Genomic DNA, 24,147 nt, shown 5'->3' on the forward strand with positions numbered 1-24,147 from the left:
AAACATGGAGTAGACAAATATATATATATATATATATATATATACTTATGACAAAAAAAATAAACAAACATATACGAGCTAATATGCTCTCATTTTCTGAAAAACCAACTTGAAACACATTTTTAACAGTTAAAAACAAAAAACATTGACTTGGATTCATACCAATAGAATGATAACCCTTGATGAATAGATGGTTGTATACCTAGAGACCGAGTATAATTAAATATTACAATGATTAACAAAATATATCAAACTGCAATAAATTTCTCACAGTGATGAGACGTCATTTCTAACAAAATCTCTTTTAACTAATACAAATATAAAGAAAATTTGAATACAATGATGAGAAGTTATTTATATATAGATTTATAAAGATGTGAACATTTGAATAGACACAACTATTTGTAAAAGACACAACTCTATATTCAACAGACGCAACTTTTAGAGAGACGAAACTGTAAAAATTTTCTGTCAAAAATATAAAATAAAGAAAATTTGAATACAATGATGAGAAGTCACTTATATATAAATTTATAAAGATGTGAACATTTGAATAGACACAACTGTTTGTAAGAGACACAACTCTACATTTAACATACGAAACTTTTTAGAGAGATGTAACTGTAAAACTTTTCTGTCAAAAATATAAAATAAAGAAATTTTGAATACAATGATGAGAAGTCACTTATATATAAATTTATAAAGATTTGAACATTTAAATAGACACAACTGTTTGTAAGAGACACTCTACATTTAACAGGCGTAACTTTTTAGAGAGACGCAACCGTTGAAATTTTCTGTCAAAAATATAAAATAAAGAAAATTTGAATACAGTGATGAGAATTCATTTATATATAAATTTAAATAGATGTGAACATTTGAATAGACACAACTGTTTGTAATAGACACAACTCTACATTTAACAGACACAACTTTTTAAAGAGATACAACCGTTGAAATTTTCTGTCAAAAAAGTATATATATATATATATATATATATATATTTTACGAAAAGGTACGACAAAAAAAATTGTAAGTGCTGTTGACATTTTTTTTTCAGATTGTTACTATTATATAAATTGGTTTCTTCTGTTTTATCCAAAATAAATAGACAGTATAAAATTTTAGTGATATGACCATTTCTATAAGATAAGTAAATTGAAATGGACAGAATGTCAAACGACAAGCATATTCGAACTAACACTCATGTGTAATTTAAAGACTCACGCAATCTACTGATTGAACCATACATCATCTTTTTACCTATTAGAGAAATTGTACAAAATACAAACCTTTTAAAATAACATAGTTTATTTTTATATTCGAAGTATATATTTTTACGTAAAAGTAGACACAGTATTAATCTTCATTTTGATTGGAGTTCCTGTTTTTGCTATGTCTTGAAATTAATCTTATATTTCCATCGAAAATACATTGACCCTAGCCATTTGTATAATATATAATGTATATCCAATATAGTTTTCGGTCGTTATACATTTTTCTTTGAAACTTCTATAATATAATACGTATTTATAAATTTCTCCTTGTCAAGAAGTAAGCTGTTCTTAGATAGTATTTTTATAGAGTCCTGAATTTTGACCAATAAAACTTGGTAATTCACTAAAGATAATATTTTACGACTATTCCATTTGCCTGGAAAATATATTGAAGAAATTGAATAGTTTTGATATGTTCTACACTTCTAGTGAATTACTATAAAAATGCAAGCATCTATATATTTATCTTTGTGAGTATGTGAGGCATGATTATATATTTGATTTTAATAAATTTACTCTCACATTCGACCTTTTGATGTTGGCATGTTGCTAGCTTCAGGTTCATTCTTAGTCTATCAATATAATTTTATCGTAAATCATTTTAAATATCCAAGTGTCTAAGGAAGAAAAAGTCATGAGATTCTGGTTGGTGAATTTGACACATAAAGAAATAAGAGACAAAAACGAAGAAGAAGAAAGTGAGCTGTTTACGTTGAAGTGTATTAGTCTACCAAGAAGAGAAATCATCAACAGAGCTAACAAATGTGAACGTGCTTTCTACAACGTCACTCCTCTCTCGTTCGTGTAAACCGCGTTATTATGTATTGTATTTGAATTCTAATTATTTAATCTTATGTTCTTAAGCTACGGTTCTATAATGTAATAAATTTGTATAGTTGAAGAATGATATATATAAGTGGTCAAATATTAACTTGAAACAATTGTACCACTTGATTTTCTAGACGTTGATACGTACATTTAGTTTACTATTAAGTAATGTTTTAACAGTACTATTTTGTTTCAAAGTAGTGATGTTTTCTTTCGTTAAAAATTTCAAAATAGTATTTTTTAATGCCAACTTTCGTTTTTTTTTTCATTATTCAGTTATACTATTTAGAGATTTTAGTCTATTAATTATAATGTATGGATAACAAAGTCAGGTTACAAGTTGTCTTAATTTGTGTTCATTCAATTTCAACCTATACGTATTTCATTTTGATATATGTGGGGTAATTAAGTGATTATCCATGCACATGGATACAGTTTTTGATCATTTAAAATAGTATTCTTTTCATTTTTTTTTTTTTTTTTTTTGCAGTAGTATAATGTTTACTTACATGTTGAGAGTACTTAAACGAAACGGTAGAAACAGAGCCGACCAGAAAGCTAAACCGGCCAAGCATAATTTGTGGCCTTAAATAGGTCTATCCGTCTGAATTTCAATGTCCTTTTTTTTTCGTTGCCCGACTTTTTTTGTTTTGTGGTTATTGTCCAACTTATGAAAAGAAATAAAATCTATTAAAGTACATTACATGGAAGATAATAGATCATATTTATGAACCTCTCACACAGGTTCTAGAAGTTATATCAGATGCTAGAAGAATCCGAAACACATAAAATAATAAACCAAACAAACAGAGAAGATATCTATATATATATTTTTGAAGTACATTTTGGATTATACTCTTTTAATTTTGCTTATTTAAAATTTTAGTTCCTACAAAATTGCACTAAAAGCAATAAGTAAAATATGATAAATTGACAAAATCAATTTTTTTTATATAAACTAATTAATTCTACTTAAATTTTTTATTAATAGCAAATTTCTTTTCTATATATGTGTCCCAAAATAAAAATAGAAAAATAGAAAAATAGAAAAATCAATCATTAAACTGTATACACTGAAAAATAAACAATCAGTTAAATTAAATAATTATATATCAAACAAAACAATAATATTTTTATTTTAAATAAATAAAAAAAACATTATTCTGATTAATTATACATTATACAAACAGTTATAATTTATAATTACAATACTTTATAAATTATAAATTATAAATTATAAATTATAAATTATAATTTATAAATTATAACTGTTTGTATAATGTATAATTTTAGTGTTTTATCCTGATAAAATTACAATACTTTAAAAATAATTGTATCACCGTTTAAATATAAAAAATATTAAAAATTAAAAACATATAATTTTATTACTAAATTAAATACCACTAAAATCAAACATCATTTTAAATAAAATCAAATAATTGTCCCGTGGTATACCACCGGTTAGAGAAAAAAAGAAGAAGATCTGAAGCAATAAACAAGGTAATAGGCGGATATATCATATATATACAATTTCCTTAGGAGATCGACTTGGCACTTTTGTTTGTCTTGTGGGCATTTTAGACATGCTCAAAGGTTCACTTACCACAACAGCCCATTGAACAACCATATTCAACAGTTGAATCATCAACAGTAGCCTTGAGGTAGGAAGGGAACATGCAACGCTTTTCACAAACTATGCAAAAAGGTCTAGTCATACCATCGTTGGAGACTAGTTCAGCTCCCAAGTATTTGTTCCCTGGCTTGAAATAACTCATGTCTCCAAGTACACACTTGATATGGAGAGTTGTTCCACAGCTATCACAACCATAAAACCATACTTCTGGATCTTTCTTTCCTTCACAAATATCACACCACAATTGACCCTTTGAGTTTCCAGCCCCAAAATGTAACGACAAAACATGACCATCGCATTTGTGCTTCACTTTTCTTGGTAAAGTGGCACACTGCATGCCTAAAGAAAACTCACACACAGTACAACTTAAGACATACTCTGAATCTTTACTACATGCTCCACAAGTCTTAGGCTCTCGCGAGGTACGATATAATTCATGGTTAAAAGGCTCAGAAATTGAACCGCATCGCACATCTATTTTTAAAGAACAACGTGTAAATGATTTGAGAAAATTACACTTGTACCTGAAGCGATCGAAGAACTGAAGACAGTATGTACAATACGTGCCCGCCTTATCCTTAACCCGGAGATCAACCTTGTGGTTATGGAGGATATTTCGTTTTTTTCCGAGTAAGACTAGCACATACTTTATGAAGAAAAAACTTGCATTGCACACATTTGAAGAATGTATCGGAATTGATGGGAAGGATGCAAGCGTCACACCACATCTTTTCACAATCGTTGACATTATCATTACCAAGTCTTAGATTATGTTCTTCATGACTGAAATGAATGATTTCATTCTCATTTATTTCCTTGTACGGATCTTCGTCGTCCTCTTCTTCAGGCTCATCTTCAAGTTCGTCTCCATCCCACACATCGTCCCTTGTCGCACACTTTGAGTGAACAGAGTAATTGGGACAACGCTTGCAAGAGAAACCTCCAAAGGGCCAATCCATCTTCTCGCGACAAACTCCACATTCCCAATCGCCGTGACCAAGATGATAAGAGCGAGAAACACGATGGTCATGACGATTTATGCTTATGACTCGGGGCAAACTGATGCAATCTCAATCCGAAGAGGCGATGGAAGGTTCTTCATTTCCGTCTTCGTTAGTCTCCCAATCAGACAGTGAAGTGGAGGATGCTCAATCTGCTAACGACTCTCACTTTGCAACGACTCCTAGCTTGAATCATTAGTGTTAAACCCCGTTCCTCTTACTATGTCTTTTCAATCTCGAAGTTGTTCGTGAAAGCTAACAAATACTGCTAACAAGGCAAGTTAGAAATTTACAACTGAATTTAGTGTTTGATGATTTCAAATTGTGTTAGCAAGAGCTATAGAAATGGTGAACTTAAGTCTACGTGGGTGTTGATTTCATCTGTCAGGTTCTTGAGATACAACCATTGACATGGAAGGCTTGGACGCTTGGTGTCCCGGAGGTTCTCGTTGCTTGAGTTGTTATGCTCTTTGGTAAGATTAAAATCAGATACAAAAAGACCACCACGGAGGATTCTTCTGTTATGTTTTTCCTCATGTGTATCAGTGGTGTTCTCAGACTGTTGAATAGGTGGAGAAGAAGGAATGACCTGAGGTTGTGGTGACATCAAATTGAGAAACGTTGGTGCACATCCCTGAACTGAACATTGGCCCTATCAATTGAAATGTGTTTTTTCTACTGCGCCTTAGTCCGTTGATGTCTACTTCAAGGTTCTCGTCAAGGAGACCAAAAAGCTGGTTCTAATCTTTTTATACTTTTGTTTTTCTGTTTGTTGGCTGAATGGTTTATTGAGATTTGGTCGTTTTTGTGATAACTTTGGAAGCTTTACTGTTTTTTGGTGAGATTGCAGGTAAGCTCATGGCAGTTGGTGAGCTTTCATCAGATGGAAGATGGTGTTAAATAGTGCTTTCAACAAATGGGGGATGGTGTTATATAGTGTTGAGGTTGTAGGTAATTTCACTTTCTTAGTAGGACACGAGAGTAATGTACATATAGTATCTTAAGTATTTGGATGAGTTGTTGAGATTAGATTTAAGACCTTAGACTTGCTTTTTAAATTGTATTGATACTTTATTTTTAAATTGTATCGAAATAGCAATATTTCTACAAGCACTTTGGTATTGTTCAACTGTTGCTCACTTATACAGTAAGCAACTACCTAATTCTACATACTATAATAATATGTTAGGCATTAAATGAATTGTCACAGTCCAATCATGAATGTTTTTCTCTTTTAACCTGTTTTGATTACTTCTAGAACCGAATATTATTTTGTCTCTCGAAAAACTGATGTTTGGTTTCTCTCAATGTGAATTGGACCTGAGTTTTCTTCTTTTAAACTGCAGGTGAAAGTGGAGAACAGTGTCTGGAAAGTTGATGTGATTTGGACATAATTTATCTGTTTCAAAGCTCCATTTTGTTGTCTTTAATCCTTTGTTTTTGTAACTTTTGGACAATGCAATTTGGGAGTAGAACTATTTATCTAGAGCTGAGTACATTAACTAGAACTATTTACTCTTTCTTCTCTTTTTTGATTTAAAAAATAGGGTTGAGGCAAAATGGTGAATCTCATGTTCAAAATGAGCAAAGTACTTTTTTTTAATGTTCTGATTTTGCTGCATTTTAATATATTATTTGCTAGTCTTTTATCAACTATATTTTACATCTCTTTTTATTCAAAAAATACAGAATAAATTTCAATTATAGTAGATAAAAGAACAATTTATAAGAAATCAAGATAACAATCAACCTTGCATACAATAGTCCTGAACGTGAGAAATTATAATTACTTTGTTTTTTTACCAAATGATAATTATACTTTCTATAGATTATACAATTGTCTCACAATATATTAGAATGTAAAAATATACTTTAGTTAGACAAAACACCTTCTCTAATTGATTTCAAAGAACATAAAATAAATTTCAAAGTGATAAAATAAAATAAATTAAAAACAACTTGCGGCGTAACGCGGATACCAACCTAGTAACATTAAAAGTGTAAAAATTTCTATTGGAATGGCAATAGAAATAGTAAAAAAAAAAGGTAGGATCATTAAGGATAATTAAGACAATTTAACTAGGATAGAAAAAATTAGTGTATTAAAAATAAGATATTTAAACATATTCATTCGATTAAACAACTAAAATCTACAGATATTAACCGATTTTATACAGATTTTTTGGCAATAATCTGATTGTAAATAGGCTAGATGAATTGCTAATAATAAATAACAAAATAAAGAAAAAAATTTAAAATTTAATTTAAATTAAATGGTCAGCCCACGGTTAAACGTGGGTTAGTACCTAGTTCGAGTTTTAACGGTGAGGTCGAATTTCATTTTGTAGACGAATCATAGTTAGTCTCCAAATATGAATTTTTACTTCTATATAATAATAACAATCTGAGTAAAGAAAAAATATCAAATTTAATTACGATGAAATAATTACGATTTTTCATCATACATTTTCTTTAAATGGTTTTTTTATATTTATTTTGAAAAAAATCATGCAGTTGTGATGTTGTACACTAAAAATATCGAAACCAAAATTATATTTATTAAGAGCATTTATGATGTTGTACATCAACTTTTATCCATGTGCCTCTTATTGTCTCCCCCCCCCCCCCCCCCCCAATTTTTCTGAATCAAACAATTCTAAAAACAAAAGTATTGAATTGATATAGCCTCAATCTAATATTGAAATGGCAACCCTACAAAAAAATTACAGCTACTGAATAAAAGGGTGAAATTATTAAATATCCACTACTTTTGTCAACTCAATAAAAAAAGGTCGCCCCTTCTATATGATTTTATATATCATACTATATTAACTGAGAAGTAAAAATATTAAACTAACCTTATAAAGTGTAAAAAATTACATCAATATGCCATTGGCTTTAAATAATTATTAGTTATCTCTCTAATTAATCATGGACGAAAATTACTAAATAGTCTTTAAAAAAATATAAGCCAATCATTTCAAAAAACTAAGATTTCATATCAAAGTAGACAATATGATTATTTTTTAATAACTAGATTTCAAAGAGTTTTGTTAAGATTTAAATTTACGATTCTCCTATCATCTCTCTTTTATTTAATTTACAAATTATTTTAAATTATCATATAAGAATTATGATTAATAAATATGTAGAATTTTTTCTGCATATGTTGTGATTTAAATTTAAAAAAACAAAGATATATTACTCAATCTATGAAGGAAAAAATGCATCTTTTAATTTTATACATTGACGGGTTGATAAAACTAAATTTATATGGTTGATTTATTTGCTCACAATTACAATATTACAATTATTAATTTAAAAGATTTCACAAAATAATGATGCATATACAACAAACAAACAATATAAAACTGTAATATACCTCAAACAAATTAAATTACTGTATGCAAAAAGATATATATAGATTTACCAAACAACTGCAATATTAAAAATAAATATTATCTCAAATAAAATAATCTTTTAAAAGAAATATAACAATAATTTTTATTATTATATTATAATTTTCTATATTGCATTAATTATGTTGAGCAACAAACGTATTTTACTTAGGCTTACTGTAAAAGAGAGTATAAACAGCTGAAAAATACAAAAAGAGAGGGAAGAAAGACAGAGCCTTTGATATTATTTTTCTTCAATTCATACGTTTGTGAAATTATTATATTCAAACAAATTTATAAGTATTAATTTTTGGCGCGTTTCTTTAGAGGCACGGCAAGTAAAGGGTTGGTCTTATGCACTGTTAAACCAAAGGTCTCTTCCATGTCCAAATCCTCAGAACCGACACCGTTTGGAAGCTTCCACTCAAAGGCACATAGATTCGAAGCAAGCATGAGAGGCACTATTTTCAAAGCCAAAGGCAGTCCCGGACAAATCCTACGCCCTGCCCCAAACGGTGTAAGCTCATAATCAGTACCTTTTACATCAATCTCTTTCCCTAAAAGCCTCTCTGGCTCAAACTGAGTCGGATTTTCCCACAACTTGGGGTCTCTTCCAATGGCCCAAACGTTCACAAGAACCTGAGAGTCTTTAAGCACAGGAAATCCAAGAATCTCTACGTCGGTTTCTGCTTTTCTTGGGAGAAGAAATGGAGCAGCCGGGTGTAATCGGAATGTTTCTTTAATGACCGCTTGTAAATACGGCAGTTTTGAGATATCAGACTCCTGAAAGTCTTCGTTTTTCCCTATCACATGATTGATCTCGTCTTGAACTTTTGTCATCGTTTTCGGGTTTCGAAGTAACTCTGCCATTGCCCATTCCACGGTACTAGAGTTTGTATCTGTGCCCGCTACAAACAGATCCTGATTATACAAGTACTTATTATATATCAGTGAATAACTAATCTAGAATCATCATGTTATGCTAATAAGCTAAGACTTACAAGAAGTAGATGTTCGATCTCGTCAATGTTGATTTCAGATTCATCTCCTTGTTTGAGATCGATGAGCGCATCCAGGAAGTCTTTGCTCGAAACATCTTTCTCTTTTGTACGGGATGAGTTTTCCACAACCCGAGCATCATAAAACCCTCTAAATACCTTGAACAAGCTCTCTGAGTTCCCCTTCATCTTCTTACTATTACCTTGCGAGTCAAGAAACTCATAAAAGGGAAGAAGTTAGCAAGGTCTGGGTTTCCGTTAGATTCCATGTAACCAGTCACCATCTCCTGAAACGCACTGGGATCTTTTGAATCGTAACTACAGAGATTGACCGAAAACAAAATATTCGATATGATATTGAGAGATGTGATGAATGATGCACGACAAATATCAAGTGGCTCTTCTCTCTCACTGGTTTCACTAATGAAGTTGATAAGTTCTTGCACCTTCTTCATCCTCAGAGCTTTGGTCGCCTCGATACGTTGCGGAGAGAACAGCTGAGTAACCAATAATCTCCTCAACATTCTGAAGAAAATTACATAAGTAGAAACATTACGTAACCATTAGAAACAACTCATGAAGTGTAGTTAGCGCAGGCAAGTCAAAAAGATGTTCTTTAAAATATATAAAGCAGTTACCTGAAACGAGGAGACGACGGATGAACCCAGCCAACAGATAATTCATGATGATTGTTGGATCGTATCGCTTCATTTATGTACCGCCCAGATAAGATTAGGTCGTGTGTTCTTAGTACTTCTCTCGCAGCGTCTCGTGAAGCTATGACCACTGAGTTTAAACATCCAAGCTTAAGACTCATGACTGGTCCATATGTTTTTGAGAGGTTCGTGAACGAGTGGTGTGGGTTCTTTCCGACTAAATGAATGTTTCCGATTATGGGTAACCGTGGAGGTCCCGGGGGTGACACGGATACTTGACTGGGGCTCCGTCGGGATCTTTCCGTGGCGAAGAAAAGAAAACATGATAAGATAAAACAGAAAAGGAGAAAAATAGACTGTCCTGAGATGATGTCCATTTTTGTTTCTTAAGTGATAGAATACTACATTAATCACATTGTCTAAAACAGCATAGATATATAGAGGAAAAACAGAAGTTGGCAAAAAAGGAAATGGTATTACAATTTCATATTGATGGGCTCCAAATCCTTGCCAGTGACCTCAACTTGCCACGGAAAAAACAAAACTCATTTGTGACTACAGTAGAAAAGTTTACGTATGCAAGGGCGCCAAAAGTCGTTGTGAAAGTATAAGTCCTGAACTAAACTACAAAAAACTATATTGCTATTTCTTTAATATGATGACAAAACAACTGCTCACTTTACATATTCATATCTATTTGGATGTTCATAGATCTTAGTTTGGTTCAGTTTTAATTAGGTTTAAAAATTAATTAATGTAATAAAATAAAATTGATTATGAGTTTATAACAGTTAATTAATTAAATAAATTAGAAAAGATAGAAAGTTAATTAATCAAATAAATATAATTAATCAAAATTAAAATTAAAATTAATATCTAATATTAAATATAATTAAATCTATGTTTATATTTAGTTAATTTTATTAGAAAAGTTAAAATAAAGTAATGTATAAAACAAATACTAGTGGTAATAGATAATATCACATATTTATAATTTTATTAATATTATTAATTAATTTAAGAAACACATTTGGTTATTAGTTTGGTTCGGGTTTAAACTGAACCGAACCAAACCATTAGGTTTGGTTTGGGTCAATTTGAATTCAATTGGTTCTGTTTGGTTTGATTTGGTTCGGTTTAAATGTCCACTCCTCTAAAATCATATGTATTTCAGCTGGCTTGGTTCATGTTGTTCATAATGTTATTCCATGTTTTTACGTTTTGTTTTTAAAAGTTTATTTTCGTAAACCGAAAGATCCTAAATAAGTCAAAGAATGAAATGTAGATAATAGAAATCAAATATTTATACGCCCAATAAAAAAAAAATCTTACAGAACATTATTTAACACAGTATAAGTGGAACAATTAGAATTATATAATTAAACTAGATCAACAACTTAATAAAAATAAAAATCAAATGATCTAAACTATAACCAAACCAAATCATTTATTTCGGTTAAATTCTGTTCAGTTCTGCGACTTAAAGTTTTTTTTGCCCGTTCAGTCAGATAACGTATCAGTTACAAAGCATGAAAAACAGAAATCGTCAAAAAATCATAGAAAAAATTACTGGGGTCGGAAAATGAAGTCCGATATTTGTTGCCAATTTCCGAGGAATTCCCAACTAAATTACAAGGTAACACTGGGACTATCTTTAGAAACACACTGTTATTTTCTTCTCAACTTCATTGGTGCTAATAATGTCCCCCTTAGATACCAGCTGATCAATCAACTAATCAAGCCAAACTCAATTACGTGTTGCATCTTCCTGGAAATTTTGGATACAGCCCAAGAAAGCCAATTACAAATTTTGCTACACCCGCTCATCACTCACCATATAGTATTGTTATTTTTATATAAAATATAATTTATGTGATTGTTTTGAAAAGATTTTTTGAATAAATCATTATGCAATAAAACCATATGCTAGATATGATGGCTTGAAAAAAGATATCTACTTTGTAAGTTCTATATTTGTTAATGATTTTAGATAAGTACTCGTGCTATAACAATGGTTAAATTTTATTTTATACAAAATTTTGTATTTTATATTTTAAAATAAATTTTTAGTATGTTGTATTAGGTTATATATATGAAGTTATTTCAACAATGTATATTTTATATCATGACTTGAACCAGTTCGTTAGTTAAACCCAAACCGAAAGGATATTTCTAATTTAAACATGAAGATTTAGTAAAAACTTAGTTTTAAAAGGAAGAAGAAGAGATTGTGTATGCCTAATTATTAGTTACAAACATGATTTTCATTCTATATCATTAAATTGGTGTGTATGTGCATTAAAAATAAAAAATAAATAACTCAAAGGAAACCATAAACTGAAGATGAAAACTCACGGATAGAGCTTAGATATTAAAAGTCATGAGTCACTGTCAATATGGTCCTCCTATTGAGAATAGGCAATAGAAAATGTTTTGGTTACTTCAAGCTCAATAACAAATACCAGTTCAGTAGTCCAACAAGCTGTTCCACTTTCTCTGCAACAAAATGACAAAGATACAAAGATACGAAGGTAGATGAACCAGCTGAAGAGAGATGTGCGCCGGTTCTATCTAGCCGTTATGATTTTCTCTTATCATTAGAATGTGAGTAGATGATAAACACTTGTCATAAGATCTTTAGACTGTTGAAATAGTCTACAATGTTCTTCTAGATATATAAATACAGTTTTGATGTAATGAACAAGATATCAATAATACAACAAAAGTTTCAACAATAAAAAATCCTTTTTTCGTTTGTTCTGATGGTATTAGAGCTTTTCTAAAAACCCAAACAGGTTGCTTTCATGGCAGCAAAACTCGATTCTTATCATTTTCCGTCCAATATTCATGTTGCTAGCTCTGTCACCATCAAGCTGAATGACACAAACTACTTCTTGTGGAAGACTCAGTTTAAATATTTACTTCGTTTTCAGAAGCTGCTTAGTTTTGTCAATGGTCAGATTCCAGCACTTGCGGCTACTTGTGTCACCACAATCAGCAATGTTCAAGTCACCAATCCTAATCCAGCATACGAAGCTTGGATCAAAACTGATGAGCTCACCAACTCGTGGCTCTTTGGAACTCTCTCTGAAGAGGTTCTTGGTCTTGTTCATGCTCTGCCTACGTCTCTAGAGGTATGGATGTCTCTTGCGTCTAGCATCAATCGAAGTTCTGTGGCTAGCGAATGTGAGTTACTGCGTCGTCTCATTCTTCTGAACATGAAAGATAGAATTTTTTCTGTCTATTGCTGAGAGTTTTGTGATGTTTGTGATAATCTCAGTTCGATAGGAATGCATGTCAATGAGTCGATGAAGGTTGTTTTGTTTCTGAATGGATTGGCTAGAGATTATGATCTTATAGCCACTGTTATCAAGAGTTCTTTGTCGTATTTGCCTTCTCCTACCTTCAACGAAATCTGTTACTTTGAACCATTGAGATCAGACTACTCTTGATTATGAAGGTTGTGTTGTGGACAGGAGGAGGCACTATCCCATACCTCTGAGTAGGAGTAGTGGGAGCATCACTATCACCAATCTTCCTTCTCCTTTGAGGTTCATTCTTATCCTGTGGGAGTTCTATTTCCATCTCTTCTTCTGTGTTTTTGAGACTCTGACAGGTGCTCGAACATGCACTTGACCGTTTGACTTGAGGTGCTAGGCAGAGTGCCAGGTCGAGTGGTACCTGAGGATCAAAACAGAACTGTGAAATCCCGGTTTCAGAGACTTGCAGAGAGGTTTAAAAGAATTGATTTGGCCACCTATGTCACTAAAGTGCACTTATCTTTTCGAGTCAAAGGTCCTGAGAGAACTCCACGGTTAATCGTGCTTATGCTGGAGTAGTCTCACGATGGGTGACCTTCCAGAAAGTGACTGTCAGAACTGTGCAAGTGAGGACAAACCACAGGAAAAGATCATGTGGTGATTTGTAGGGACGGTAACAAGTCTTTAAAGCCTCCCGGACACAGAAAACTGACCGCCGGATATGGATGGGCTCACGGGCCTAGTGAGAGGACGTAAGGTCCATTAAGAAAAGTGGTCCCATGGACTGGGATTGGACATGTGGCCCACTAAGAGGTGGTGGTCGGGGAGTTGCAAGTGGTATCAGAGCCGAACCCAGACGAGTGTGGAGTCGAGTGAGCTCACACCGTCGGGGGTGACGGTCTTGGTGCGCAACGAGGACACTGCGATCTATTAGTGGGGGTGAATTGTGACACCCCGGTTTCAGAGACTTGCGGAGAGGTTTAAAAGAATTGATTTGGCCACCTATGTCACCAAAGTGCACTTATCTTTTTGGTCAAAGGTATTGAGAGAACTCCACGGTTAAGCGTGCTTATGCTGGAGTAGTCTCAGGATGGGTGACCTTTCGGGTAGTGACTGTCGGAACTATGCGAGTGAGGACAAAACACAGGGAAAAATCATGTGGTGATTTGTAGGTATGGTAATTACGGTGACATATTTGAGACGTTATAATAGTTACAAAGTATGACAGTGTTGAGATTATATTTTTAGTCGGTAAGTGTGACTATGTTTTGTAGTCATCACTTGTGACTATTTAGTGACAATAGTGCTGTCGTAATGCGTGACATAACTGAGACGTTTTGATAGTTATTAAATATGACAATTTTGAGACAATTTTTTAGTCGGTAATTATAACGTTTTTGTTACTCTTATTTTTTGTCACTTATTGTGACAATATAGTTACTAGATATATTCGTCACAATATTGTGATGCATCTGTTACAAAGTTTTTTTTGTGACTACTTTGCAACTGTTTAAAATTTGTCACAAATTCGTCACAATTTTTTATTGTTACGAATTTGTTATTATTGAGACGAAATATTTGGTTTCAAGAAGACCATTTTTTTGTAGTGTGTGTCTCACTAAGAGGTGGCGGTCGGGGAGTTGCAAGTGGTATTAGAGCCGAACCCAGACGAGTGTGGAGTCGAGTGAGCTCACACCGTCGGGGGTGACGGTCTTGGTGCGCAACGAGGACGCTGCGATCTATTAGTGGGGGTGAATTGTGACACTCCGGTTTCAGAGACTTGCGGAGAGGTTTAAAAGAATTGATTTGGCCACCTATGTCACCAAAGTGCACTTATCTTTTCGGTCAAAGGTCCTGAGAGAACTCCACGGTTAAGCGTGCTTATGCTGTAGTAGTCTCAGGATGGGTGACATTTCGGGTAGTGACTGTCGGAACTGTGCGAGTGAGGACAAAACACAGGGAAAAATCATTTGGTGATTTGTAGGTATGGTAATTACGGTGACATATTTGAGACGTTATAATAGTTACAAAGTATGACAGTGTTGAGATTATATTTTTAGTCGGTAAGTGTGACTATTTTTTGTAGTCATCACTTGTGACTATTTAGTGACAATAGTGCTGTCGTAATGCGTGACATAACTGAGACGTTTTGATAGTTATTAAATATGACTGTTTTGAGACAATTTTTTAGTCGGTAATTATAACGTTTTTGTTACTTTTATTTTTTGTCACTTATTGTGACAATATAGTTACTAGATATATTCATCACAATATTGTGATGCATCTGTTACAAAGTTTTTTTTGTGACTACTTTGCAACTGTTTAAAATTTGTCACAAATTCGTCACAAATTTTTTATTGTTACGAATTTGTTATTATTGAGACAAAATATTTGGTTTCAAGAAGACCATTTTTTTGTAGTGTGTGTCTCACTAAGAGGTGGCGGTCGGGGAGTTGCAAGTGGTATCAGAGCCGAACCCAGACGAATGTGGAGTTGAGTGAGCTCACACCGTCGGGGGTGACGGTCGTGGTGCGCAACGAGGACGATGCGATCTATTAGTGGGGGTGAATTGTGACACCCCGGTTTCAGAGACTTGCGGAGAGGTTTAAAAGAATTGGTTTGGCCACCTATGTCACCAAAGTGCACTTATCTTTTCGGTCAAAGGTCCTAAGAGAACTCCACGGTTAAGCGTGCTTATGTTGGAGTAGTCTCAGGATGGGTGACCTTTTTCGTAGTGACTGTCGGAACTGTGCGAGTGAGGACAAAACACAGGGAAAAATCATGTGGTGATTTGAAGGTATGGTAATTACGGTAACATATTTGAGACGTTATAATAGTTACAAAGCATGACAGTGTTGAGATTATATTTTTAGTCGGTAGCTGTGACTATATTTTGTAGTCATCACTTCTGACTATTTAGTGACAACAGTGCTGTCGTAATGCGTGACATTAGTGAGACGTTTTGATAGTTATTAAATATGACATTTTTGAGACAACTTTTTAGTCGGTAATTATAACTTTTTTGTTACTCTTATTTTTTCTCACTTATTGTGACAATATAGTTACTAGATATATTCGTCACAATATTGTGACGCATCTGTTACAAAGTTTTTTTTATGACGACTTTGCACATTTTAAAATGTATCACAAATTCATCACAAATTTTTTATTGTTACGAAATTGTTATTATTGAGACGAAATATTTGGTTTCAATAAGACCATTTTTTTGTAGTGTGTGTCTCACTAAGAGGTGGCGGTCGGGGAGTTGCAAGTGGTATCAGAGCCGAACCCAGACGAGTGTGGAGTCGAGTGAGTTCACACCGTCGGGGGTGACGGTCTTGGGGTGCAACGAGGACACTGCGATCTATTGGTGGAGGTGAATTGTGACACCCTGGTTTCAGAGACTTGCAGAGAGGTTTAAAAGAATTGATTTGGCCACCTATATCACCAAAGTGCACATATCTTTTCGGTCAAAGGTCCTTAGAGAACTCCACGTTTATGTGTGCTTATGCTGGAGTAGTCTCAGGATGGGTGACCTTTCGGATAGTGACTGTCGGAACTGTGCGAGTGAGGACAAAACACAGGGAAAAATCATGTTGTGATTTGTAGGTATGGTAATTACGGTGACAAATTTAAAACGTTATAATAGTTACAAAGTATTACAGTGTTGAGATTATATTTTTAGTCGATAAGTGTGACTATATTTTGTAGTCATCACTTGTGACTATTTAGTGAAAACAGTGCTGTCGTAATGCGTGACATAACTGAGACGTTTTGATAGTTATTAAATATGACAGTTTTGAGACAATTTTTTAGTCGGTAATTATAACGTTTTTGTTACTCTTATTTTTCGTCACTTATTGTGACAATATAGATACTAGATATATTCGTCACAATATTGTGACGTATATATTACAAAGTTTTTTTGTGACTACTTTGCAACTGTTTAAAATTTGTCACAAATTCGTCACAAATTTTTTATTGTTTCGAATTTGTTATTATTGAGACGAAATATTTGGTTTCAATAAGACCATTTTTTTGTAGTGTGTGTCTCACTAAGAGGTGGCGGTCGGGGAGTTGCAAGTGGTATCAGAGCCGAACCCAGACGAGTGTGGAGTCGAGTGAGTTCACACCGTCGGGGGTGACGGTCTTGGGGTGCAACAAGGACACTGCGATCTATTGGTGGAGGTGAATTGTGACACCCTGGTTTCAGAGACTTGCAGAGAGGTTTAAAAGAATTGATTTGGCCACCTATATCACCAAAGTGCACATATCTTTTCGGTGAAAGGTCCTTAGAGAACTCCACGTTTATGTGTGCTTATGCTGGAGTAGTCTCAGGATGGGTGACCTTCCGGGTAGTGACTGTCGGAACTGTGCGAGTGAGGACAAAACACAGGGAAAAATCATGTTGTGATTTGTAGGTATGGTAATTACGGTGACATATTTAAAACGTTATAATAGTTACAAAGTATTACAGTGTTGAGATTATATTTTTAGTCGATAAGTGTGACTATATTTTGTAGTCATCACTTGTGACTATTTAGTGAAAACAGTGCTGTCGTAATGCGTGACATAACTGAGACGTTTTGATAGTTATTAAATATGACAGTTTTGAGACAATTTTTTAGTCGGTAATTATAACGTTTTTGTTACTCTTATTTTTTGTCACTTATTGTGACAATATAGATACTAGATATATTCGTCACAATATTTTGACGTATCTGTTACAAAGTTTTTTTATGACTACTTTGCAACTGTTTAAAATTTGTCACAAATTCGTCACAAATTTTTTATTGTTTCGAATTTGTTATTATTGAGACGACATATTTGGTTTCAATAAGACCATTTTTTTGTAGTGTGTGTCTCAGTAAGAGGTGGTGGTCGGGGAGTTGCAAGTGGTATCAGAGTCGAACCCAGACGAGTGTGGAGTCGAGTGAGCTCACACCGTCGGGGGTGACGGTCTTGGTGCGCAACGAGGACGCTGCGATCTATTAGTGGGGGTGAATTGTGACACCCCGGTTTCAGAGACTTGCGGAGAGGTTTAAAAGAATTGATTTGGCCACCTATGTCACCAAAGTGCACTTATCTTTTCGGTCAAAGGTCCTGAGAGAACTCCACGGTTAAGCGTGCTTATGCTGGAGTAGTCTCAGGATGGGTGACCTTTCGGGTAGTGACTGTCGGAACTATGCGAGTGAGGACAAAACACAGGGAGAAATCATGTGGTAATTTGTAGGTATGCTTATTACGGTGACATATTTGAGACGTTATAATAGTTACAAATTATGACAGTGTTGAGATTATATTTTTAGTCGGTAAGTGTGACTATATTTTGTAGTCATCACTTGCGAATATTTAGTGAGAACAGTGGTGTCGCAATGCGTGACATAACTGAGACGTTTTGATAGTTATTAAATATGACAGTTTTGAGACAATTTTTTAGTCGGTATTTATAACGTTTTTGTTACTCTTATTTTTTGTCACTTACTGTGACAATATAGTTACGAGATATATTCGTCACAATATTGTGACGCATCTGTTACAAAGTTTTTTTTGTTACGACTTTGCAACTGTTTAAAATTTGTCACAAATTCGTCACAAATTTTTTATTGTTACGAATTTGTTATTATTGAGACGAAATATTTGGTTTCAATAAGACCATTTTTTTGTAGTGTGTGTCTCACTAAGAGGTGGCGGTCGGGGAGTTGCAAGTGGTATCAGAGCCTAACCCAGACGAGTGTGGAGTCGAGTGAGCTCACACCGTCGGGGGTGAGAGTCTTGGTGTGCAACAAGGACGTTGCGATCTATTAGTGGGGGTGAATTACGACACCCCGGTTTCAAAGACTTGCGGAGAGATTTGAAAGAATTGATTTGGCCACCTATGTCACCAAAGTGCACTTATCTTTTCGGTCAAAGATCCTGAGAGAACTCCACGGTTAAGCGTGCTTATGCTGGAGTAGTCTCAGGATGGGTGACCTTTTGGGTAGTGACTGTCAGAACTGTGCGAGTGAGGACAAAACACAGGGAAAAATCATGTGGTGATTTGTAGGTATGGTAACAAGTCTTTAAAGCCTCTCGGACGTAGCAAAATGACTGCCGGATATGGATGGGCTCACAGACCTAGTGAAAGGAGATGAGGCCCATTAAGAAAAGTGGGCTCATGGACTGGGATTGGGCATATGGCCCACTAAGAGGTGGCGGTCGGGGCGTTACGAGAACACCAGAAAAACAAAGAGGTGAGTCATAGAATAATATGTAACATAACTTAATCTTGAAACATTGAAATCTCGACTACAAAACATATAAACACCCACCCCCCCCCCCCACCCCGGCAACAGCGTCAATTGAAACATGGGTTTTTTCTAGGATAAACTTATGGATGAATGAATGATAACAAACAAACAGACATAGGCTATGATGATCAGATGTGATGAAAGGTGTTTCAATACCATTATGTAGTTGTAGCATAAAGGATGTAAATCCAAAAGAGTGTGATATGTAAGCAGTCAAGACATGATCAATGCATTGAAGTTAAGCCAAATATCAAGTTGATTTGTTTCTAACAACCTAAGGTCTCTTCCTATGGCCCAGACGTTCACAAGAACCTGAGAATCTTTAAGCACATGGAATCTAAGAATCTCTACGTCGGTTTCGGCTTTTCTTGGGAGGAGAAATGGAGCAGCCGGGTGTAATCGGAATGTTTCTTTAATGACCGCTTGTAAATACGGCAGTTTTGAGATATCAGACTCTTGGAAGTCGCCGTTTTGCCCTATCACATGATTGATCTCTTCTTGAACTTTTGTCATCGTTTTCGGGTTTCCAAGTAACTCTGCCATTGCCCATTCCACGGTACTAGAGTTTGTATCTGTCCCCGCTACAAACAGATCCTAATCGACACATACAAGTAGATGTTATACTTATATTTATCAGTGAACATATATATAAATACAGATCATGTTATGCTAATAAGCTAAGACTTACAAGACGTAGATGTTCGATCTCGTCAATGTTGATTTCAGGTTCATCTCCTTGTTGGAGATCGATAAGCGCATCCAAGAAGTCTCTGCTCGAAACATCTTTCTCATCTGTACGCGATGAGTTTTCGATAACCCGAGCATCATAAACCCTCTAAATACCTGAAACAAGCTCTCTGAGCACCCCTTATCTTCCTACTATTGCCTTGCAAGTCAAGAAACCGCAAAAAAGGGAAGAAGTTAGCAAGGTCTGGGTTCCCGAGGGAATCCTGGTAACCAGTCACCATCTCCTGAAACGCAGTGGGATCTTTCTAAGCATAACTACCGAGATCGACTGAAAACAAAATATTCGATATGATATTGAGAGATGTGACGAAGGATGCACGAGAAATATCAAGAGCTTCTCCTCTCTCACTGCTTTCACTCATGTAGTTGACAAGTTCTTGCACCTTCTTCATCCTCAAAGATTTGGTAGCCTCGATACGCTGCGGTGAGAACAGCTGAGTAACCCATAATCTCCTCAGCATTCTGAAAAACATTACATTAGTAGAAACGATGATCATACGTAACCATTTAGAAACAACTCAAGTGTGGTTAGCTTAGACCAGTCAAAAACATGTTCTTTATATAAAAAGCAGTTACCTGAAACGAGGAGACGATGGATGAAGCCAACCAACGGAAAATTCATGATGATTGTTGGATCGTGTCGCTTCACTTATGTACCGTGCAGACAAGAGTAGGTCGTGTGTTCTTAGTACTTCTCTCGCTGCGTCTCTTGATGCTATGACCACTGAGTTTAAACATCCAAGCTTAAGACTCATAACTGGTCCATATGTTTTCGAGAGGTTCGTGAACGAGTGGTGTGGGTTCTTTCCGACAAGATGGATGTTTCCGATTATGGGTAACCGTGGAGGTCCCGGAGGTGATATGGAAACTTGACTAAGGCTCCGGCGGGATCTTGCGGTGGTGAAGAAAAGAAAACATGATAAAACGAAACAGAAGAGGAGAAACATAGATTGTCCTGAGATGATGTCCATTTATGTTTCTTAGGTGATAGAGATAACTACATTAAATTGTCTGAAAATAGCATAGATATATGCAGGGAAAACTGAAGTTTACAAAAAAGGAAATGGTATTATGATGGGCTCCGAATCATTGTCAGTGACCTCAACTTGCCACGGAAAGAAACAAAACTCATTTGTGACCGATCATCAATCACAATAGAAAAGAATACGTAAACGAGGGCGTATAAAGTCTTTGTGAAAGTATAAGTCATGAACTAAATTACAAATTAAATATATTATTTCTATATTCCTATTATTAAAATATGATTACAAAACAACTGTTTACTGTACATATTCATATCTATTTTGACACTGGAAAAAAAATTATCTATTTAGTTGATAAATTTTTGTGTCACAAGTGTTTTTTTCACTACCAAAAGAAACATTGAAAGTGTCAACATTGATAATGTCAGCAAGAATACAGTATTCCCACGAATTTTCGACCAAAAAAAAAAATTCCATCCGATTCAAGCATCATGAAACAAAAATATAAAATCGTCAAAAATTAGTTAGAAATAACTGACAATAAATTTGTTTAAAACTTTTCAGAAAGTGTAGTGGGATATTAGTTGGCAATTTCGAAGGAGTTCCCAACTATATACTATTATTACAAGGTAACACTTGGACTATGTTTAGGACCACGCTGTTATTATCTTCTTATCTTCATTGGTGCTAATAATGTCCCCATTAGATACCAGCCGACCTACCAAGCCAAACTCAATTACGTGTTGGGTCATTCAAGCGATCACATTTTCATGGAAATTTTTTAGATACAACACAATAAAGCCAATTACGAATCATTTACACTGCTCATCATATTGTTATTTTCTACTTTTGATCCTTCAGTTTTTAAAATGGAACCAAATAATCTTTAATTATAATTTATACCCAAACCGAATGGGTATACAACATGAAGATTAAGTTCTAATAGCGAGAAGAATGAGAAAATATAAATCATTAGATAACTTTTTTTTTCATTAGATAACATATTATTTAGCCTAAAAGCATAAAGTGGAAAAATCAGTTCAGGTTTTTAACGATTTCTTGTGAAAGGATCGCAGTATGTTATAGAGCCCAAAACATCAGTCTTTTAGCAACCGAGAGAGTGATAAATAAATATTATGCTTATTTTTATCATTGGCAAAAATAACATTCTTTTTATTTCATAGAATTGTCTTGTGTGTATATCCTTATATAAAATATCTTTGGTTTAAGTAATTAACAAGTAAACTGACACAATTACAAAAAAAAAAACTTTAAAAGTCCCATATCGGATAACGTGATGCACAAAGAGACATTTTATATGAGAGAGAAGTATGTGATTGCTGAGCTTAGTAGCGTGAGCTTGTGACTCGAGTGAGGGCAATTAAGTAATTGGGATGTTGGTTCGGTTCAAGTGGTCGAGTTCTTTCTGGGTTTACACTGACTTGCCCGATCCAAGCCAGGAGCTGAGTTATGTGGTTTGAGCGGAGGCTCGGCTCACGTGATTCTCAGAGCGGAAGGGATTTCGTGAGGCTGGTTTCATGTCAAACTTGAGATTGCTAGATATTTAGAATGTTTGTGTTATTGATCTTGAACAATTACATTTCGTATATATACAAAAAGAAACCTGAATATATTAGACTTGAGGACTAATTTATATAACTTCCTAAACTATATTAGAGTATATTACAATATAACATAAATATGTAAATATATATTCTAATACTCTTCAATCACAAATGCCCAACTTGGATGATAGTCTCTCAAATGAAACACGTCTTAAAGCCTTGATAAAAATATCAGTAATTTGATCATCAGTACCAACATGAACCATTGTTAGCGTACCATCTTGAACCGCATTCCGAACAACATGACAATCAGACTCGATATGAAACACCGGATTAGACGAGATATAGATAGCGGTTTGACTGTCACAAAACAGACGAACCGGCTGAGGCTGAAGACAGCCCAAATCGACAAACAGTTTCTAAAGCCATAAAACTTTCGTCAAAACATTTCTCATGGAACGATACTCAGCTTCCGCGGATGAGTGAGACACCTTGTCTTGCTTCTTTGTTTTCTAAGAAATAGGTGAACCACCTAAAAACATGACAAAACCACTTAACGAACGACGTGTAAGAGGACATGAGTTATAGTCTGAGTCACAATACGCCGTGAGAGTTAAATCCAAATCGGAAGTTAAGAGTATTCCTTGACCCGGAGTACCCCTTAAATATCACAAACCACGGAGCGCACCTTCCAAATGATCAACTCGCGGAGCCTTCATGAACTGGGAAAGAAGCTGAACAGAGAAAGATAATTCTGGCCGTGTAGTAAGGAGATAAATAAAGTGTCCGACCAAACTTCTATACACCTCTGGATTGGGAACAAAATCACTCTTACTTAGATCCAATTTATGATTCGCTTCCATCGGTATTAGTGATGGCTGACAACCAAGAAGACCGACTTCCGACACAATGTCGAGAACATACTTCCGTTGAGACATATAGATACTCTCAGAACTTCGAGCAATCTCAATCCCAAGAAAATATTTTGCCTTACCCAAATCTTTCATGTGAAAAAAACGACCCAAATACTCTTTAAACTACTTAAGCATGTGAGAATGATTCCCACGAACCAATAAATCATCAACATATACAAGAACACGAATCTCAACGCCATTCTTGGAGTTGGTAAAAAGAGAATAATCCTCATGCGACTCAACGAAACCAAATTGTATCAACGCAGTAGTAAGCTTAGCAAACCAGCAGCGTGGAACTTTCTTAAGCCCATACAAAGACTTATGAAGACGACAAACTTTATTTGGAGCCGAATGACGAAAACCCACGGGTAGCTTCATATAAACCTCTTCGTCGAAATAACCGTGTAAAAACGCATTGTGGACATCCATCTGATGAGTTTCCCAATTTTTAGCAGCAACTAGACGAAGTAAACTTCGAAAAGTAGACATCTTCACAACCGGGGCAAATGTTTCATTATAATCTTCACCTTCTACTTGACGATTATCGCAAGCAACCAACCTGGCTTTATAACGTTCTAAGGAACCATCGGCATTATA

At 34.6% G+C, this 24,147-nt stretch overlaps 3 pseudogenes across 2 annotated transcripts; all 3 read right to left on the reverse strand.

The window, feature by feature from the left end:
- Window positions 1-3,700: 3,700 nt before the first annotated feature.
- LOC109128699 (uncharacterized) lies at window positions 3,701-5,346 on the reverse strand (annotated as a pseudogene).
- Window positions 5,347-8,356: 3,010 nt separating this feature from the next.
- LOC104743758 (cytochrome P450 76C4-like) lies at window positions 8,357-10,168 on the reverse strand (annotated as a pseudogene). Its single transcript, XR_015580712.1, has 3 exons — window positions 9,774-10,168; window positions 9,139-9,660; window positions 8,357-9,058 (listed from the first exon to the last, which is right to left on the reverse strand). The product of XR_015580712.1 is annotated as a cytochrome P450 76C4-like (transcript).
- Window positions 10,169-19,476: 9,308 nt separating this feature from the next.
- Window positions 19,477-21,218, reverse strand: LOC104743759 (cytochrome P450 76C4-like; annotated as a pseudogene). Its single transcript, XR_015580984.1, has 3 exons — window positions 20,665-21,218; window positions 20,030-20,550; window positions 19,477-19,935 (listed from the first exon to the last, which is right to left on the reverse strand). The product of XR_015580984.1 is annotated as a cytochrome P450 76C4-like (transcript).
- Between the last annotated feature and the right edge of the window lie 2,929 nt (window positions 21,219-24,147).

The sequence above is a fragment of the Camelina sativa genome, chromosome 14 (assembly GCF_030686135.1).
Source record: "Camelina sativa cultivar CO46 ecotype springtype chromosome 14, ASM3068613v1".
NCBI lineage: Eukaryota > Viridiplantae > Streptophyta > Magnoliopsida > Brassicales > Brassicaceae > Camelina > Camelina sativa.